The 20,938-nt window shown below is 45.7% G+C and overlaps 1 protein-coding gene and 1 long non-coding RNA gene across 3 annotated transcripts in view; both read left to right on the forward strand.

The window, feature by feature from the left end:
- Positions 1 to 20,938, forward strand: part of CREB3L2 (cAMP responsive element binding protein 3 like 2) — a 111,401-nt gene that overhangs the window by 7,541 nt on the left and 82,922 nt on the right. The gene's annotated exons all lie outside the window — the stretch shown is intronic.
- On the forward strand, positions 4,867 to 15,369 carry LOC309845350. Its single transcript, XR_014301225.1, has 2 exons — positions 4,867 to 5,236; positions 15,127 to 15,369. It is a non-coding gene; the product is annotated as an uncharacterized lncRNA (long non-coding RNA).

The raw sequence follows: 20,938 nt of genomic DNA on the forward strand, positions 1-20,938 counted from the left end.
GCATCCCCATCCTTTCTACTTACCTCTGTACCCTGTCAGTTCTGGTTCCCTCTGTTGCTAGAAGGTCCTCTGACTTCTCTCTGACCCCTACATCCAGTCTTTTCTCTGTCCTTACCTACTAGGCCTCGTGGAAGTAATTTCACAGCATTGACTACAAGGTCATCTCATAACTCATTCTTGCTTTGGCTTCCATGATGGTCTGGTGGGCTCAGCTTTTCCCTCTTCCCTGGGCTTCCTTGTCACCAATTAAATATGAGTTTGATACTTGGCCTTCTGTTTTTTCTGTATGGTCCCCTGGGCTCCTCTGTCACCTTCAATACAGCTGGTTCTCAGATCTTTGTATCTGATATTTGTCTCTTGACAGAAAGTGGGAGCTCTTTGGTATAACCCAAGATTCTTCTGGGCCCTCATTTGCTCTGGTAGAGCTCTGACTGGGTAATCCTTGAATCTTCATGAAGCATCCCTCTAAGAAGAGCAGGGGACACTTTGAGCCCCCTTTTCACTGCACCTCTTGTATCTCAGGGAATGTTTACTGGCTCAGCTCTCCTGCAGTGTAGACCCATGAGAAGCTCACTGGATGCTTCTAGAGTCAGCGTCACCCATCAGATGCAAGCTGTGTTTTTCATGGGCTTGAGAAACACTCTGTGCTGTTCTGGGGTGGTGTCTAATTTTTTCTAAGACTGTATGGAAGGTCAATCAAAAATCAGACATACCTTCTTAGAAGTACCATATATTCCTCGGTTGTGTACCGCTGTGTCAAGCTCCCATGCAACTGCCTGCATCCAGATTGCTCTGTTCGGGAGTAATTTATTGAGCTTCACCTGTGCTGGCATTACTAAAGAGCTTTGAGGGTTTTTTAAAGAATTGAGATGGGAGACTCTGAGCCACCCACATTCCTATGCCTGGTTCTGGTTAGAAGTTTCAATGGCGGCTCTTGGAAGAGAGTTTGTTGTTGGAGCTTAAGTCATTTTTTTGTGTGAACTCGTTGTGCTGCAAGTGACGTGACATTGGGGGTCTCCCTTTATCCAGCTGTAAAACACTGCATTTGTATCACACGGCCCCAAAGGTTGTTTTTAACCCCATCGTTCTGTTCTGGGTATCATGCTCCTACTTTTGAAAGGGTCTCAGCTTTGAAAAATGATTTCAAACACCCAACAAGGAGATTTAGTTGGTTGCCTGTATCATTGGGTCAACCCAGTTGGCAGATGTCATGTTGTCTATTTCCCAGCTTAAGATCTTGCTTCGGTAAAACCCAGACAAAATAAAGAATGGAAAAACAGAGAGGCACAGAGGTAGGAAACATTTTTTTAACATCAGAAAAAAAATTCTCTTCAGACTTCTTGGCAAATAAGAGGAGTCTGGGGAAAAAAAAATCCACAAACAGTTTCCTAGTTGTCTGAGTGGAAAATCCTGGTTTTTAACATTTCATATCTTGGAAATGTCTGAATAGTTTTTGTTTAAAGGGAAATTCCTTTTGGCTGAGAAGGAGCCTGCAGGATTCAAACTGATAGGGTGATGTTTTTAGAAAACTTGGAGGAAATAAGGATTTGTGATGAAAGTGCTTTCTCACTGGCCAGTTACTTTAAACAGAAATTCAAATCCAAGGTTACCAATCATAGCATTGTAAAGGTTAAACTGTTTAACTCCTTCCTTCCCGTGGCTTCCTGACCATGCATCCTGGGGAAATGTCTTTCATAGCCGGTTCTTCCTCCAATTTGAGACACTTAATGAACTGCTTTTCTAAACCTGCGTATGTTCTAGGCAGGAGGATATACATTCTTGACTTTGTGGCTTTCCTAGCTGAGTGGGAGGGAAGCTATATAAACAAGTCATTAAATACCTGGGGAACATTTTGCATTACAGCCGTATTCAAAGTATTTCTGGAGCACAGAGGAATCACAATTCCAAACGAGATAGAGGTTGGGAACACACCACAGAGCAGGTGATATTTACAGTGGGTCCTGACGTATAAATAGGAGTTCTCTAGACAGTGGGAACAGCAAGTACAAGGTAGGAATGTGCAAAATGTTTTGGTTGATTCTAGAAATCCCAAATAGTTCTGTATACCTTGAGAGTACTCTGTGGGGGAGTGTTGGGAGATATGACAAGATCATGAAAGGTCTGCATATCTTGTTAACCATTTGGATGTCCTTTCATTTAGGATTTTATTTTTTATTTATTTGACAGAGAGGGACAGACAGACACAGAGAGAACACAAGCAGGGAGAGCAGCAGAGCAGCAGAGGGAAAGGGAGAAGCAGGCTCTGCTGAGTAGGGAGCCCGATATAGGACTCGATTCCAGGACCCTGGAATCATGACTTGAGCAGAAGGCAGACACTTAACCTTAGCCACCCAGGTGCCCCATTTGGATGTTCTTTTGTGGGCAGTGGAGTGGGAGGCTGTTAGGGATTTTAACAAGAGAGGCACAGGAGCAAAAATACGTTTTAGAAAGGAAACCCTGGTGATTACGACAGATGGATTGGAGGGTAAAATTAATGGTGGCAAGACGATCTGTGACTGGCTTTTTCACCCACGAGGTTGTACAAGACACAGTGAGGGCCTTGAACCTGCCAGAGAGGAGCACATCCGTCAGGCAAGAGCTAGGAGCTAGACTTGGTGGCCTTGGGGGATTGGAGGGGACATGGGACACCTCCTGTTTCTGAAGTGGCAGACTAAGTTGGCCGTGCTTCCAGTGAGTGACCTGAAAGGGGAAATTAGAGGAGGAATGAGTTTGGTGGGTAAAATCACGAGTTCACTTTCAGATACACTGAGTCTGATGTGTTCATGGGACATCCAGGCACTCTACTTCAAAGGGATTTGGGAACTTGGGTTTGGAGTTTGGAGAAAGATCTGGTCTGGAGGTGTAGACTGGGGATGTTGCAAATCTGGAGGGGATCGGTGAAGCCCCTAGCCCACAGAAGCTGGTCCAGGGAGGTTAGGTGAGAGTGAAGTGTGAGGGAAGGCCAAGGACAGAGCCCTCGGGGCCCTAGACGTGCTGGCCAGGGAAGAGGAATCTGCAGGTGGGACTCAGAAAGAACCGGCAGGAAAATGTGGACAAAATCCAGGAAAATCCCATCACGGGATCCAAGAGAAGAGAGCGTTGCTACAGACTGGTTGAGATAATGAAGGCTGAGTGTGCATTTCACCTGGTTTCCAGGACGGTGTGCGTGTCGTCTCAGCACAGTACCTGGGTCTCGGGGGCACAGTGGCCTCCCTGTGGTCTGAGCTTGTGACACTCTCCGTGGCAGGCCTAGCTTCCAGGCAGGAGCAGAAGGCAGACAGACCAGAACTGGTAGTAAAGAGGCACGGTGGGTAAGAGAAACAACACAGCCTCTTTCTTCCCTTTGTTTTTGTGCAAACCTGACAGCAATCCTTAATATTGGCCTTGGAGACTGTCAGGGTACCCATGCCCTTTCATGAGGGTACGTCCTTCATTCTTCTCTCCAGACTGAGTCCGTCTGTCCCTGGATGTCCTTCTGGTTGGCGACCAGGAGTCTGTGCATGTGGCCCTTTGTGCATGTGCCATTTCTGGCCTTGGGGTGTGCAGAAGGTTGGCCTCTGGCCTCCGACACCCGTATGAGAGTGTTGGGGTTTGCCAAATACCTGTAAAGTTTGAACATTTCCCTTTATTTCTTCTGACTCTTCGCACGAAGAAAGTACTAGGTAGACCCATTGGTGGCCAAAGATGGATTTGATCACAGATACAGCCACAGTATTCAGTAGGGAAAAAAAAAGCTAATTGAATTGGCTCCATTTTTATATGATATAATAGGGGTAGGTGAGGACAAATGGTGCTGTCGTAAGAGTGGGAGCCTGAGGGTTTTCCAGGGGAAGGAACCATTAAAATAAATGACGCAGTTTCAAAGCAAATGGGCAGCTACAAGGAATCCCTGGGTTTTAGGACCTGCAAAGGGGACTCCCAGGGCACACCCTGCGGCCCTCCCCTGGCTGCTGGCCTGTCCCCTAAATGCTGGGGCCGGCTTCTCCTTCGGTCTCTGCTGACCTGCTAGGGCCCGCAGCCCTCCGTGGGAGAGGAGAAACAGGCATGGGAAGGGGAGCCCTGCAGCCAGGACCGAGGGCCAAAGGAAGAGGGGGTGGGAAGGAAGGAGAATCCTGCTTCCCCCCGCTGCCCAGAGAGGAAGCCGGCCGTCCTTCTCAGCCGGCAGCGGAGCAGACACCTGGGAGGATGCACGACGTTTGGGAGCCGCCCCGAAAATTCAGCTGCAGGGTGGGTTTGAGCGATCTCTTGGCTGACCGGGAACTGGATGATTTTTTTAATCCACTATTTCAGTAACAAAATGTCTTATGCCCTGGAAGCACCTATGTGTACAAATTAAAAAAAAAAAAAAAAAAAAAAAAAGATTTAATTTTTTAGACTGGCTTTAGGTTCATAGTAAAATTGAGCAGAATGTGCAGTGAATTCCCAAACACTTTTGGATTCATAAGCTGGGGTTACCTGTGGCAGCTTTGGATTTTAACTTTGTGGTTTTGGGGGGGTTTTTTGAATTTTTTTTTTTTGAAAATGTGTTGGCTAGTTGAATTTAAATAAAAAAATTAAAATTAGTCACAGACAAGGTTCCTTTTGTAGTCCAGCAAGAAGCCACAATGACCCACGAGGGCCTTAAATGGATGTGTGTGTGTGTGTGTGTGTGTGTTTTATTTTAATAAAAACTTACTCCAAACAATTTAAGAGCAGACCTATGGATTTCAGTAGAATACAATGAAAAAGTTAAAATGCGGTATTTCTCCCACCCCCAGCTTTCCATTTACAAACAGTGTAGGCACTGGACGCTGTTCCTTGAAAAGTAGGGTGGGGGAAATACCGTATTTTTTTGTAACCAGAGTGCCCAAAGCCCAGCTCTGTAACTGTGACTTTTAACTTTCTACCCTGAGATGGTATTCATTTCTGAGGCCTGGCCAGGAGTTGTTTTTCTGGTTCTGCTCTGGATTTGCAAGTTTTCTTTCCAGGGCTCTTGGCAGCCCATGACCCCCCATTTGGAAGCAGCTGGAAGGCCTGGCGCTCTGGTCCGAGGAGGCAGAGAAGGGGGACTGGACCCAGGTGGGCACAAACCTGCTGCCCTTGGGCTCCAGGGCACCATGTTCTAACTGAAGGCACCCACCCGCCCCAGCGGCCTTGAACGTGGGCACTTTCTTGTGTGATGCGAATGGAAAGCAGAAAAAGAGCAGCCAGAAAACCATTTGGTGTTTCAGCTGTGTTTACATATTCGGAACATGAGGTGGGTCGAAACCTAGTGTTTCCTTCTGATTTAAATACACACTTAGAGGAGAAACCGAAGTGAAGGCTGGCCCAGCTGAGAGGTGGGATGGTTGAGTAAGGGAGCGGGATGAATGTTCCACTTGCTTATTGCTCTTTCTGCTGTGGGATTCTGCAGGTCCCAATGTCTGCCAATGGCTCCACGCCTTGGGACCGGGGAGTCGGTACACAAGGCAGGGATTTGGAGTCAGCACAAGGTTTGGTTCATAGCCCTGATCACCGGCAAGCAATCATTTATTCATTGCTTCCAAGCTTTGTTGGACAGGCACTTGTGGACAGTGATGCTTTCTGCGGGGGCACCGAAGCCGTAGGAGAAGTGCTCACGGCTCACGGCCCACGGGCTCTGTTGGCAGCAGCCTCTGCTTGGGGCACTCCTTAGGCACACTGGTTAGGAAGCTACCAGAACAGGGCTGAGCATACACAGGTACTCCGTAAAATATTTGCTGCTTGAGTGGAATCCATGACTCCAGGCTTTGTCTGGTTCAGGCGCTCCCTCCTCCGGGTACCCTTCTGAAGCTGGTTCACAAGGCCATGAGCAAGGATGATGACACGATATGAATAATGCGCCTGTGCCCACGCCTGGCGTGTGGCCACTGCTTAGGAGAAAGTAGTTCCCTGGGCTCCATTTTTTTTTTTTCTTCAGTAACTTCAAGTATGCGGAGGAAGAAAACCCTTGCGGAGCTCTATCTAAACTTCAGAGGAGAAAAAATGCCAAAGCAAAATAAAGCCTCTCTAATGTGATCTAATTGTATGTATGGATGTATTTGTTATTTATTTACTTTCTCCAGTTTCACTGAGACGCAGTTGACCTCTGACATTGTATTATAAGTTTAAGGCGGGCAACGTAATGATGCGATGTGTGTCTATAGTCAACGTGATCACCTCTGTAAGTTTCATTGACATCTGTCACCTCACATCATTATAAATTCTTTTTCTTGAGATGAGAGCTTTTAAAATCTACTCTCTTAGTCATTTTCAAATATATAACACAGCGTTATTAACTGTAGTCATCATCTTGTACGTCACATCCCCAGAACCTTTGTCTTACAACTGTTTAAGTTTGTACCTTCAACCCTCTTCACCCTAGGGGTGGCCCGATTGATAGGGACTGACATTTGGGGGGAAAAAAACCTTAACCTTTTTTTTTTTTTTTTTTTTAATGTTCCTACCTGAATCTTTCTAAGCTGAAGGCCTGGTATTGATTTGCATGGACTAAATTCACACTTGGATTTTACAGGCACCTGCTTCTGCAGAACTGAAATTGTTTGTGGAGGTTTCGCAGGGGGTGGTTGGTGGCAGGTGTTAATATTTTTCAGAACACAAGAGGGAAGGCAAAAGGGGTCTGAACCATCCGCCCGCCCCTCAGCATCCCCTGAAGCAACTATTTCTGAGTGGATATTAAGATCATTTGCAGTGTTTTTCTCGTACGATAACATTTCTGGGGCAAATTGTGAGATGCTGAGGATTGATCAGCATGAGAGTGGGAAGAGAACAGTGAGCCTCGGGGAGCAGCCCCATGTGGGCCAGCTGTAGAACTGGGGAGAAGCCTGAAGGGCTCCCTGCTTGTTCCCCCCCAGGCCCCCAAATGCTGTTGCTAAGCTGCAGCATCTGGCATAGAAACTGACTGCATATGGCCTTTGACCTTCCAAAGTATTGATATAAGGACAGTGGAGCCAGAGAACCCACACTGAGCCCACCTTCTTGGGAAGCAGGTTCCAAGTCAATCTTCTCTGCCTGACTTTTTATCTGGACTAACCAGCATCCTATCCAATGGAGGTTGCATAGAGATTCTGGTGTGGGAATGGACCCACTCCGGTAATACCTTGTTATTATTTTGGCAATTGCAGTGGGGCTTTGGGAGGGACCTGCTAGAAACCTGTGCCTCTACCCTTCCTGGATGTCATATGTCTTTATTTTAAACAACAATAGCAATAACAACAACACCCCCAAATTTCTGGTAATGGGGCTGAATGCCAATGGGAGAAAATCCTTAGCTATAGAGGCCAACAAATTTGAATGAGTTACTGGATGGTTCTACTCCATGGAGCTGCGTTCCTGCAAAGTAGCTGGCTGCTTGGGCGACTGGTGAGCCCTCCATTGTTTTTTTTTTTTTTTTTTTTTTTTATGAGATGCAGCTGACTTTCATGACGAGTTTGTCCTTTGGGATTTGCCAACCAAAAGAAAAATATCCTGGTAGATTTATTTTTCCTCCTTGCCCTTTTGAGAAACTGTTACCTGTGCCAAATTTGCTTCTCGAAAGAAAAAAAAAAAAAAAAAGAACAAGACCCAGAGTTTCAGAGTTGGAACTGTATATGTCCCTTAGTTTCAGAATACACTAAGTTAGACATTAGTTTAGCTTTATGAACCAAGAAATCCTGAGCGAGGCTTTCCAGGACCAGTGTGGTGGGTGAACAGTGCCAGTGAGTCCCAGGGTTGTCTCACATTTTCATTCTGTCTTCTTTAGCAGGTAGACCTTTGTCCTCCTGGGCATTGCCTCATGACTACAAGATGACTGCGTCACCTCCAGCATTACATCAGCTTCCCTGGCAGGCAGAAAGTAGGATGGCAAAGCAGAAGGGGGTAGTACCTGTGTTAGAAAAGCCAAGGCTTGCTATGAGGTCCCAGCAGGGTTTCGCTGGCTATCCTTCGCTGTCACAGAGTGTCCAGGAACATGAGTGGTTTAGCCGGGCACCTTGCTACTCTGAACAACATGGGCATTCCTGGTGGTGAGGTGGTAAGGACAGGATGAATATTAAGTGGCCAAGCAGCAGAGTCTGCCTCACTACAAAATAATGCTTTCCCAAACGTCCAGGATCATAGATCTCATAGGGACCTTCAGTATGGCTGAGCACAACCCCTTCATGTCCCAGATAAGGGAACTGCTTTATTTCCTTTCTACTTCTCCGCTCAATGTGCCCCCAAACCCCCAAGTGTGCTTTCTGGCACCCCTGGGTCGAGTGGCTCATCCCAGATGTATAAACTGTGCCCAGAATGTGAGTGGGCTGTGAAGTCCCTTTCACCAGGGAGGAGAGAGGCAGGGACACAGGCGGTTTGTATATGGGAATCAAAAGGTCTGATTATGCTTTCTCAGGAAAAGCAGCTGGCCAACAGAAATTACTGGGGGCCTCTGAGTACAGAACCTGGAATCTAGCCTCCTGGAATGATTACAAAAAAATAGAAGCTCAGCCTTGCCCTTGAGGAGCGAAGCCTAGCAAGGCCTCCAGAACAATCAGCTTGTGGAAGATCAAGCAGAGACACAGGCTAACAAGATAATCCGGGGCAGACGGAGTAGCCAGGCCCAGAAGGCGGTTTGGAGGACCTGACTGTAAGCAGGGATGTATAAAGGCCTGTTATTTGGTGGAGAGCAGTGGTATCTAAAAACAGTGGTTTGAGAGTAAGAAACATTGCCTGGCTGGGGCCATTGGCTAATGGCTGCGTGAAGCCCAGTGTGTTTTCTTTAGAAGAGCGGCCTGAAGGCGACCCTGTTTACGGGTTCTTCACAGAGAGAGGATGAAGTTAGCCAGATTAATTGGAATGTGTGTGAAAGCCCACCAGCTCTGTAGCCGCTTTCCCTTTGATTTTTTTTTTTTTGTTTCTGGTGACTGCTTCCTCCCTTCCCCCATCTGCTGGGACTGCCTGGGATCCCTGACATTTCTTTTCTGCCCTGACTTCTCCTTTACCTGGAATGTGAGTGGGCTGGGAAGAAGCTCACTTCTTTGGGGGGCCCGGCCTGTCTCCTCAGTGCTAGAACTGTGGGCCCGCTAGTGCTTGGAGGGCATTCACCATCCTTGCCTTGGGGTCATGTGGCTGAGGAGGTGAAAATGAGGGAACCAGTGTTTCGGGCTCTCCTGCCCCCTGGTAGAGCAGGTGGCCAGTGTCTGGCATCGAGAGTCTCTAGGTGTCTTAGCTTGGGCTGCTGCCACAAAATATCTTAGAGGGGGTGACTGAAACAATGGACATTTATTTTTCACAGTTTGGAGGCTGGAAAGTCCAGGATCAAGGGATTAGCAAATCCTTCCTCTGGCTTTCTTGGCTTTCTTTACACTGTGCCCTCACCCGGTGGAGAGAGAGATCTTTGGTTTCTTTTCCAGAGAACATTAACCCATCATGGGGGTCCCACCCTTATGACCACTCCCAGATACAATCACATTAGAGCTTAGGACATCAGCATATGGTGGTCTGTACTCAGGGTGTCCACTGTCAGCATCCTGTGTGCATGGCTGAGAACCATTGCTGTGCTGCTGTCCATCCCCCAGAATGTTCCAGGGAAGCCCGGCTCCCACGTGCTGCTGTGCACTCATGAGACCCTGACCACGGACAGGTGAGCTTACCCCCTAGGCACTAAAGACAGCTTCACTACAAGTAGCACTGTTTGTCCCTTAAACCTAACCCTTTGGTATTGTCTTCTGGGGGAACAAACTCCTCCCTCCACTGCCTAGTGTTTTTTTGGAGAATGCATAAAAAATGAGTGGTTTACATCATATGCCAAAAAAAGAAAAAAAAAATCTTACTACAGACATTTTGTAGTATTCTCAAGATACTGACTCAAAGCGGGCAAAGGTTGAAGCTGTCTTTTCTGACCATAAATGGAGGGCTCTGGCCCACATACTCGTTCATGACACCCAGTGCTAACACTAGCTCCCCCTCCCTTGTTCTCCCGAACTTCTCATCCTCCTGCATCACAGATTCTTCTCTACATCCATTTTGAATTGTATTTGACCTAATATTGTAGGTTTCCTTTGAGCCATTGAAATCATTTTTGAAACATGGTAAACATGAAGACATTTTAGGAGCAGAGACCTTCCTAGAATTTGGGTTTAGTGGAGGGCTGGCTCACTCCTGACCTGGGTGCCGTGGGGGGTCCCAGTCCCGTGTCCTTTGCTGTCCTTTTTTCTTTCTCTCCTCTAGGCCCTTCCTTTCTTCTCTGATTGTGCTCGGACTCTGCCGCTGTTTCTGGAGCTTTGCTCGGTCCTGACAGCAAGTGGACCCGAACTCAGGGTTTAGAATCTCGTCTTAGATTCTCCTGTCTCCTTGCAAGGACTTGTGGGCTCTGGAGGTGGTCCCAGCAGTCCTGTGCGTTGTGGAGGGTCTTTTGGGAAGCGGGTTTTGGAAACTGCAGAGTTGACTTTCCACGTGTATGGGGAGGTTAGGGAGCCAGGAGGGGTTACATGGTGGAGTAACTGAGCCAGTGTATAAAGAGGAGTAGCCAAGAGAAGAGCTGGTCACTCTTACACGTCACTGAGCAGTTGTTCCTGGGAACGGTGGAAAACTTCTGCCCTATTTTGCCTTTCTTTTCTTCTCCCCCAACAATCCCCCACCCCCCACCCCTCCCCGTTGAAATACTGAGAACCTCCAGCCTGTGGCTCTCCCAGTTCTGGAGCAAACATAAGTGAGCCAGTTACGTATTTTAGGAGCCTGCTCCCTCGTTTGGGAAATTTGAATCTAGGTTTTCTATTTACATGTGTCTATAATGCTAGGGGGAAGCCCTGGGCACCAGCAACCCCTCCTTCCCGTTTCTCTGGTTGTATTCCTCCAGGCTTCAGGGTGTGGCCCTCTAGGCTGAGACCTTAACTAGGCCTCTGGTCACTTCTGTGGCTGACCCCACCCTCCAGTAGGCTTCAGGCCAGATGAATACTCTGGAACTACAAGCCTCCACCTTTGACCACCCCTCTGCCTAGAGCAATGGTTTTTGATCTTGGGTACATGTTATAATTACCTGACAGCTTAAAATATTGATGCGTGGGTCCCAGCCCAAGAGATTCAGATCTGATTGGTTCTGGGGTGAGGTTTGGGCGGCAGGAAATTTTAACAGCTTTCCTAGTAATTCCAAAATGAAATGAAGGTTGAGAACTTCTGGCTTAGAGCTTTGCTACTCAAAGTGTGGTCCATGGACCAGCTGTATCAGCATTTGCTGGGACCTTGTCACTGACCCATTATCTCAGCCCCTACTCTAGACTTTCTGGGTGATAAACTGAAGATCTGCAACTCCTCAGGTGATCCCTGCACCTTACAGTTTGAGAGCCATTGGCAAGGTGTCCTGCTGCCCTTCCCGTGAGGCTGACTGGAGCCTAGCCCTGCTACACTGCACCAAGTGCTAATGTCAGGTCAAGCCAGACAGAGCCCAAGACTTGGCCCCCTGTGAGCCCCTTTGGAGTCAGTTTCACATCTGGGTGCATGAGTCTGGGCGGGAATCCTATTCTGAAATTAAGGTCCAGTGGGACTAGCTTCAGCCTGTGCTGTGGGATCTCTTGGCCTCTTGGCTTGACCTCGTGGCACTTTGCCTAGCCTCCCTGGCGGAGTTTGCCCGGCTCTAACCCTGGGGTGGAACTAGGAGAATAAAACTAAAAACTCAAGTTTTAAGATAATGAATAAAACACGCTAGAGCTGGGGTGACTGGACCAGAGAGGATGGGGGCCCAGCAGCCAAGGCGTTCTTCCTCCTGCTGTCCTGTCCTGCAGTGGACACCTGCTCTTGAACCCCGCGGTTCTCCCTTTGCAGCTCACACTTGACCCTAGCCTTTCTCAAAAGGGTATTCGAGGCCAATATTCCCAGTTCCTCAGATTGTGCTCCTAAGGTACAAGTATTCTGAATTTCCTTTTTCCCACAGTAGCATCGGTTGCTACTTGTATCGTGACTCTTCTGTTTCACTGTACAACTTCTGAGTTCTCAAGAACCTCTGAGACGCCACCAGCATCTCTGCCCTCATTTTGCTGCTCTTTCTAGGCCCTCACAGACAACTGGTCAACCAGATGCTCGTGTCTCTGAGATTGTCCTCCTTGTCTCCATTCCACACCTCTTTCTGGAGCAGCACTCGGCCCAGTACTGCAAGGAGCTGGGACGTGGGGAAGCCCAAGACTAGTGGGGACCCAGCACTTAGCATCACCCCTGCTGCCCTCCTCAGTCAGCCTCATTGATATCATTCCTCATCATTTGGTGGGAATAGCAGTGGATTGGGTCATTCAGCTTCCTGTTCCCCAATGTCAAGGCCTGACCAGTGTCCTACATTCATTCATTGCCTATTCCCTGCTATTGGAAAACAATGTAACCTGACTTACTAACCCTCACACAGCATCCGGGCTGACCATTCACACCTTTCTGGACCATCAGCGCTCATGTTGACTTGAGCGCAGGGCTCAGGCAGATGGAGCGTGAAGCTGTCAGGGAGTGAAACTAGTGCGGGGGGGTCACGGGGAGCAGGAAGGACCGCAGAGACTGGGAGAACGTGGGACCTGTTCGCTGAAAGCAGCAGCCACTCAGCCCCACCAGGCTGACAGACAAGAATTTAGACCCAGAGTTGGCAGGTACCTGACTTTAAAAGAAGCTAGAAATATAGACTTGTGCGTGAATCTCTTGCTTTTAAAAAACTGCTCCCCTTTGTTCTGCCAATAAATTAAAACAAGAAACATGAAGTAGGTATCTTTTTTTTTTTTTTTTTTTTTTTTTTTTTTTTTAAAGATCTCACGGTCTTTATTAGGTGATTCATGAATTGGGCAACATTCCATCTAGCAAATAAAGAGATCCTCCCAAAGTAGATGTCTTTATAGGCCATTCAGAGATAAATTGTGGACTCTCCCCAAATCCACAGAAATCTAACGAGTGCTCCAGGCACATTGACTGTGCTGAGATTGTCCAGATCAAGGCACGGCTCTCCAGCGTCCTGGCTTATCTGCATTTCATAAAAAGAGTACTGTTTCTGCACCCATCTGAAATGTTGCTGGAATTAGAACCAGAAATGGTATCAGGACATGTTATTTGCTGTGACCTGACTACTTTTCAAGCTCATCTTTTCCATTGCTCAGTCTGCTTTAAAAGAGATTATTCTATCTGACCTTGATTTCAGTTTTTCTGTAAAGTGCTTTTAGATTACAAAAATGTGGTTAGAAGTCAGATAATTACCTTCTGGGTTTGTGGAGCTCAATAGTCTCTGATTTAATTTTATTTATCTTGGACTCATTTGCTTCATTTGTAAAGTGAAGTGATAATACCCATTGACTTCACAGGGTTGGTATGAGGATTAAATGAGATTTTTTTTTTTTTTTTTTTTTTTTTAATATGGAGTCACTTTAGAAAATGTTAAGTGTGCTCCCTGATTCTGGAGTATTAAGTTCACATTAAAAGGCACTGCAGGATACTGCTTCAACATTTCTTTCTTTTTTTTTTTTTTTTAAGATTTTATTTATTTATTCGATAGAGAGAGAGAGAGAGCTCACAAGTAGGCAGAGGCAGGCAGAGAGAGAGGGAAGCAGGCTCCCTGCTGAGCAGAGAGCCTAATGCGGGGCTCCATCGAAGGACCCTGATATCATGACCTGAGCCGAAGGCAGAGGCTTTAGCCCACTGAGCCACCCAGGCGCCCCTGCTTCGGTATTTCTTAAACAAAACACGACAAGGTTTATTGGTGTTGTTGCATATGATTGATCTGTTTGTTGTCTTCAACATGAAGTTAATATCCAAGCTTTTCTGATATTGCTACTAATTATCTGGTTAGATACCCAGTGGGCTTATACCAAGGTTCTTCTCATAGTCACTACTTGTCATTCCTTTTTCTGAAGTCCTGTAGGTATTATTTGTCCCTATAGTTTTATCTTGAAGTTGTTGCATCGCTATCTCGTGTGTGTGCTCTGGGTCTCTGAGCAAAAAGGGAGATGGTGCTCCTACAGCAGCTGCTGCCACCATAGCATTCTCCTTCTGGGTTGTCTGGACTGAGAAACCTAGCCAGGGCTTATTGCTAATCCTCTTCTTCTTTTTGTTAGATTTCGAGTAGACCTGTAGCCCCTTCCTATGCAGCCTTCTGCTGTGGCTAGGAGGCATCCTGTTGCCTCCTTGTAAGGAGGAGAAGGAAACTGGCAAGGATGAAGGAAGGCAGCTGGGCAGAGGTGATGGACCAGTGTATAAGCAAATTCAGGGAGGGTCTTTAGACCCAAATTCTCCCTGCACCGCCCCCCAACACCTTGCTGAGGCCTTGGTTCTGAGAGAATAAAAGCAAATCGTTCCAACCCCCCACCTCCGTATCTTTTGCCCTTTGTGTTTGTTGTGTGTGTTGGTGTGCGCATATAAGAAGGCTGAGCACTGCAAGCTGCATAGCTTCTGGAATTCTTTTGTCTCACTCCCACTGATCAGGGCTCATGGCAAGCAGATGCATTCTTGCCTATCCCTTTGCCTACATATTTGAATTACCTGAGGAGGTTTTTTAAAAATACCGATGCCTGAGCCCCACTTCAAGACTAACTGAGTCAAATATTTTGAAGATAGAGCATTGGAGTTTTTTAAAATAGTTCTCAGATCAGATTTGTATTTATATAAAAGTCTGCAGTTTGTTACATAACACATAAAAAATAAAATGAGGTGATGCATGATAGAGTGGGGGATAGATTTGTGATAAGACAAGAATAATAAAATGTTAATGGTCAAATCTAGGAGGTAGGCATATAGTGTTCATTATAGAATTGTTTCAACTTTGCTCTGATTGACATTTTTCAAATTAAAATGTTGGAGTTAAAAAAAAAAACACCTCCCACACTTCAGATGACTAATTTGGGGTCAGTGCCACCCAAGGCCTAATGTTTGAGATGGGCAGAGAGCGACTGCCTCTGCTCTGTGCAAAAGAGTATTGGGTCACTAGGTCTGAGCACAGGCCTGGTGGCTGACTGGCCATTGTAATTTTAGGAAAGTTTCCCCAGGAAAGCCCCAGAGAGAAAGTAGTTGAGAGAGCAAACTCCTGGCTGATAAAATTTCCATGTTGAACCCAAGGCCGATTAATTGAAATTCGGAGTGCCTTTAACTCACATATTAGCAGAGGGGGGGAAAAAAAGAAAAGAAAAGAGATGTTTTTGAAAGATGCTGATTCTTTTGTAGGAACATCTGGTTCTTCCATGTGGGAGCCGAATCATCTTGGAGCTGAGAAGCCGTTGAGGGTCATCTGGTCGTGCCTCCCACTCTGTGTCTTTCTCAATGGCCTGAGCTGAATTGCATTTGATCTGTGCAGCTGGGAAGAGTGATTCCAAGGTCCCTTTTTTGAGGGTGAAATCACTTTTAATTCTAGCACATGGATATAGTTTAAAACAGCTTTCCTCCGAGAAAAATAAAAGCTGTTTTGTGTAAGGCTTGACTGCCTCTCTCTTTTCTGGCTATTTTGAAACTGGGTGTTGAGGCCCCAGGAGGAGAGCCGTGCCTCCAGGAGAGTGTGCTGCCCGGGTTTTACTTCCCACTGAGTCCTGGGTCCTGGTCCTCCCTGAAATGTGCAGAATGAAGTCTCTTTCTCACTTTCCTGCTCCCCAAACTTCGTGCTGCCTTTAAGGAGTAACAGAAGCAAAGGCCCTCTGTCCTGCCTGTGGGGTTGGGGAACAAACAAAGACCCTTTAAGGGACGGGAGATGGGGCAGGAGTCCTGCAGATGTGAGCATACAGTGTGTCAGCGGCCCCCTGGGAGCGGCAGCCAGCGTGTTGCAGAGGCCAGAGTGTGGGACTCGTTTGTGGGTTCCCAAAAAGAAAGACCGTGTCGATTATGAGTCCCTCTCAGCCCCCTTCCCAGAGCCTCTGGGGCTCACAGAGAACTCAGTCTGTTCTCCTGGACTTTTTGAAGCTTTGATAGGGATTAAACTCCTGCCCTGTCTGTCTACATAACCAATGGCCAGGTCGAGCCTCATCTGTAACTTCTCTTTCAATTTCTACACCTATAAAATACAGAGAAATATCAGTCTCCCAGCCCTCCTCAGTTTATAAAATATAAATATAAATATAAATATAAATATAAATATAAATGCTTCTTAGTTTATAAAATACGTTATTCTCACTTATCTCCTTTGAGTCGGACAATCTTCTAAAAGGGTTTGCCTATCTCAGGGCGTGATGCCTAAATGTCTCTTCTCACTCTGTAACCTTTGCTCGAGCAACTTCTGTTGCTTCAGTTACCATATCTACGTTATGATAGGCCTATAATTTAGATCTTGAGCCTGGATCTCTCTCGAAGACCTGATTGTCCGGTTGCCAGCTTACCTCTCCCCCGGGCTATCTCAAAGATTTCTCAGTGAAATATGTCACACACTGAACTTGAGATGCTTCTCTCCCCCAGGCCGTGCCTAAAACCTGTTGCCCATCTCAGGGATGGATAAGGCCCTCATCACTCAGGCAGGCGAGGTTCCTCCCAGCCATCCTCGTCATCCTTTCCTGAAGCCCCTGTATTCAGTCTGTCACGCCGCCTCCTGCAGATATTTCCTCCTAAATGCCTTGACTCGGTCACTTCTTCCCATCTCCTTGGCTGCCTCATTAGGACAAAGCGGCCCCCATCTTTTACCAGGACCTGCTGCATAACTGATCAGCCATTCTCCTCACATCTGTTTTGTCTTCTCCTTCCCATTATCCCCAGGTCTAGGAGAAATATTTTCAAAATGCAGATCTGCCCAGATCACTGTCATTTCTTAAGCCACTCAATGGCTTTATATTGTTAACGATTTAAAAAAAAAAAAATCCTAATAAGGCCTGCATCTCCCTTGGGGCTTGACCTCTGTACACCTTTTCCCTGGCATTTTGTGCTCCAGCCCGAAGAATTCCATTCCCTTTTTTAAGTGTTTAACGTCTTTTTCTTCCAGCAACAGGGCCTTTACGCATACTGTTCCCGCTGTCTGGAACACTCTTCCTCTTTCCCTTTGTCCAGTTAACTGCTGTTTATCTGTTAGACTGAGCTTGAGTCTTATGGAAACTCTCCCTGCTCTTGGTGATCTGGTTGCCTTTATTTCAGAGGGATTATAACATTTTTATATTTTCTATTTATTATTTTGATTGATGGACATCTTCTCATCCATTAGTGTAAGTTCCAATAGAGCAAGGATCTGTTTGCTTCTTATCACCACTATACCTCAGTACCCAACATGCAGAAATATTTGTTCAGTGGATGAATTCAATGGGGGAGATAGGAATAGTCTTTTTATTGACTTTTTCTTTTTTTAATAAAAGAGGATTTTTTTTAAGATTGATACTTGGCATTTTACTTTTCTTTCTAATTATTTCTATTTCTATTATTTCTTCACTTTTCTTTCTAATTTTATAATATGGGTATTTCTGCCTCTCAACAGTTTCTTCCCTCTCATGTCTCATTCCTAGTGGATTCTACCTTTGCTGCGGCAGAGTCAATGATGGGCAATCATTGGTCTGGAAATGCTCTTCAGAACCTACAATGTCAACTCATAAAATGTTTTTAGATTGCTAGTAATCTTGTGAAAACTTGCATGGTTAACTGGTGGAGAACTAAACTGTGAATATGGGTAAGAGTCGTTAATTAGAAGCTCCATATGGATCATTACCTATTGGAAGTGGGTTTCTCGGAGGAGCATTTTGAGACTGAATTGGAAAGCCATGGCTGACTTGAGACCCCTCTTGCCATTGTCCCTTTTCACCTGCATGGCATTATGAAAAATAACCTGTCTCTTACAATGTCCCGGATATATCATACTGAGTCTCTGGGCATAATAATGGACCTGGTGCCGATGGGCCCTACGCTCCTACTTTCTTGTCCCTAAGCATCTCCTGTTACCTTTGGCTGCTTACTCCCTCTGAGGACCACAGTAGACTAACTTGGCTCTCATTGTGCATTCTTCTGGCTTCCAAGGGACACGTGGATCTCCACTGTGTTCAAAGAGAATGGGCACCTGTGGGTCACTGTCTAGAAAACTGTGTTCTCTGTTCCTCATTCTGGTACTAAGCTAATTTGGTAAAAGCTTATCAACTTTGAGCACACACTCACTGTGAACTTGTGGATTCAGAGAACTCCCAGGATCTCTACCCCTGAGGACCTAAGTCTTTGAACAACTCAAGAAATGGGAGTAGGGCTCCCTGTGACGAAGTCCACTGTTAGATACAGAATTTCAAATCATTTTAGGCTTTCATATAGGTTATTTCTTTAACTTTCTCTGTGTGTGTGTGTGTGTGTGTGTGTGTGGTCATGTATTCTCATACATAAATATTTTTGCAGAGACGCCAAAGCCTCTATCCCTGTGTTGGCAACTGAGGACACTCCCCAAAGCAAATAGGCGGATTTTGTTGCCAGAGTGTGAATGTGAGGACTTGCTAGTGTGAAAACACTCCCTGTGTTGGTCAATGCACAATGTATTGATTGAATGTATTAAAGGGTACGGTGTTTAATTCCCTTAGATAACTGTAGGTTCATAATCAGAAATCTGCCCTTATTCATTGTTTTCCTGGTTTAAAATCAAGAATAACTGTTACTGTTATTACAAAAAGAATGTTACCCCATTACAGAAATGAAAAAAGAGACATCTCTTAAAAACTCATTATAACCCCCTAAAATGGCTGTAAATTTCTGTTGCATTAGCAGTCAGACATTTTCTGAGTCTTTCTTTTATATAGCTATAATTAATATTCCTCATAACTTTTGTGTCATATTTTTTAACATCCAGTGATATTTTTCTTATTTTAATACTTACCTATTACTTCTTTTTTAAAACATCCAGCATAATTAACAGAGTGTCATATTAATTTCAGGTGTACAATATAGTAAGTCAGCAATTCTATCCATTACTCAGTGCTCATCATGATAAATGCAGTCTTAATCCCCTTCAGCTGTTTCATCCAGAGTCGCACCCCCTCCCCTTGCTTCTGGTGACCACCCCTTTGTTTTCTTTATTTCTTACCTATCACTTTTTAATGCTTATGTCGTCTTCTTTTGTTTTTTTTTATTTGACAGATGGAGATGACAAGTAGGCAGAGAGGCAGGCAGAGAGAGAGGTGGAAGCAGGCTCCCTGCTGAGCAAAAGCCCAACGCGGGGCTCAATCATGACCTGGGCGGAAGGCAGAGGCTTAACCCACTGAGCCACCCAGGCGCCCCTCTCTTGTGTTTCTTAACTAATATTCCAGTGTTGGAATTTTGGTGTCACCCCTTCTTTTTTCTCTTTTAAAAAGATTTGCTTAATTTTTAATTAATAATATTAGAAAGGTGAAAAGAGCCGGAGTACACATTGTCAACAGCCCATGGGTTTTTGTGACTCTCCAGGGAAGTCCATGATTAAGGTCAGAAGAACATGAGGTCAGGGGCTCTGCCGTGGGCAGGGAGGCCCCCGGTTTCTGAACGCACAGCAGAAGGCTTTATGTTCTGTGCGCTCCCACACGTCAGAGCCTTGTCCCCGAGGGAGCGGGTTCGGGGTGCTACAGTGTCTGCAGTTCCCCTTCGTGTCCCGTGTAAAAACTTCTCTGTCTTCTAAAACTCTTTTTTTTTTTTAAAGATATATAACTCAAATTCCAGGAATACATGGGCAACTGTGGGCCTCTTTGTAGATTTCATTGTTTTCTTTTAAATTTGGGTGTTTCCGTGGTGCTGCTAACTGAATCTGGGGACTCCATTCCTACTGATGTTGGAAGCATGTCCTAGTCTAGGCTTGTACAAAATAGGGATGCTCCGCAGTATCTCCCACTGAAGTACACAGTTTTAAAGTAAGCACAGATATAGGTCGATGTATACCGTATAACAGATCTTCTGTATGCTGGAGAAATTGCTCGAGGAGAAATCTGTTCTTAGAACAAGGCACATGCTGTTGGTTCCAGACATTCTTGCTGGAGGATACAAAAGTGGTGTTTAACGGCTGCTGGCCCCACGCCCACTCTCCAGCCCTGAGGAATGCACTCTGTCTGGGCCGCACTCCCAGCCATCAAGGGCAGTTACTGCCGGGAGGGGAGAAGCCAGCCCTCAGGGTCCCGGCCAGCGAGAGCTTTTCTGGCCAAAAGAAGAAATCGGTTTTGACTTTCAGCTTCCCACCAGCCTCTACTCTGCTCCATGAACGGCCCCGCTTAGCGGCAGGAGGCTCTGTTTTCTTTCTTACAGTTTGTTTCTTTGCTGCAAGTGCTTTACCCTGAACGTCAAGTTCAAGGACATTTATAGGAAGCTTTGGTAGAGAGGTGTCATCCTGTTCTCACCTTTACAGCCTGATAGATGGATCCATTCTAGTATCTGCGGTTTTCGGCACATGCCATCTCTCCGAAATTGCTTCTCTGTGTTTTACATAGGAGGAAGAGAGAAGAAAAAAAAAAATCTAAAACAAAATAGTTGGTCTAGCCTTCGGGATTCTATTTGGCAGTTTAAGTGGGATAGTGTTTTTTTGGTCCTTTCTCATATCAATAATAATAATATGATGATGATAAATTATCTTTCATAATTATTATGAATTGTCTCATTTAAGTCTTTAACTCCTTGAGTTAGGTATTATATTTGGCCCCACTTTACAGGTGAGGAGACTGAGGTTTGAGGAGGTTAGGGAGCTTGTTCTGCTCACCCATGGTAGGTGGTATCTCTCCACAGGCAGTCCACAGTCAGAGCTCCATGCCCCCCTAACCCCCACATCCCCCGTCAGTGGCAGGAACTTACTGGATCAATGGAAATATCCTGAGGCTAACGGAAGTTTCTTTTCTCAGGTTGGGGCTAATTTGTATTTTTTTTCCCTTAAACTTTTTATTTCGAAAAATTTTAGACCTGCGAAAAATTGTAAAAATAGTGCAGTGAAGACATATATCCTCCAACTAAATTTACTAGTTGTTAACATTTTACCATATTAGTTTATTTCCATATGTGTGTATGTGTGTTGTTTTATTGCTCACCCTTTAAAAGTGAGACGTGATGACATTTCATCTTTAAGTACTTTAGCAGATGTTCTTTGAAGAACAAA

This window comes from Mustela nivalis (assembly GCF_964662115.1).
Source record: "Mustela nivalis genome assembly, chromosome: 12".
NCBI lineage: Eukaryota > Metazoa > Chordata > Mammalia > Carnivora > Mustelidae > Mustela > Mustela nivalis.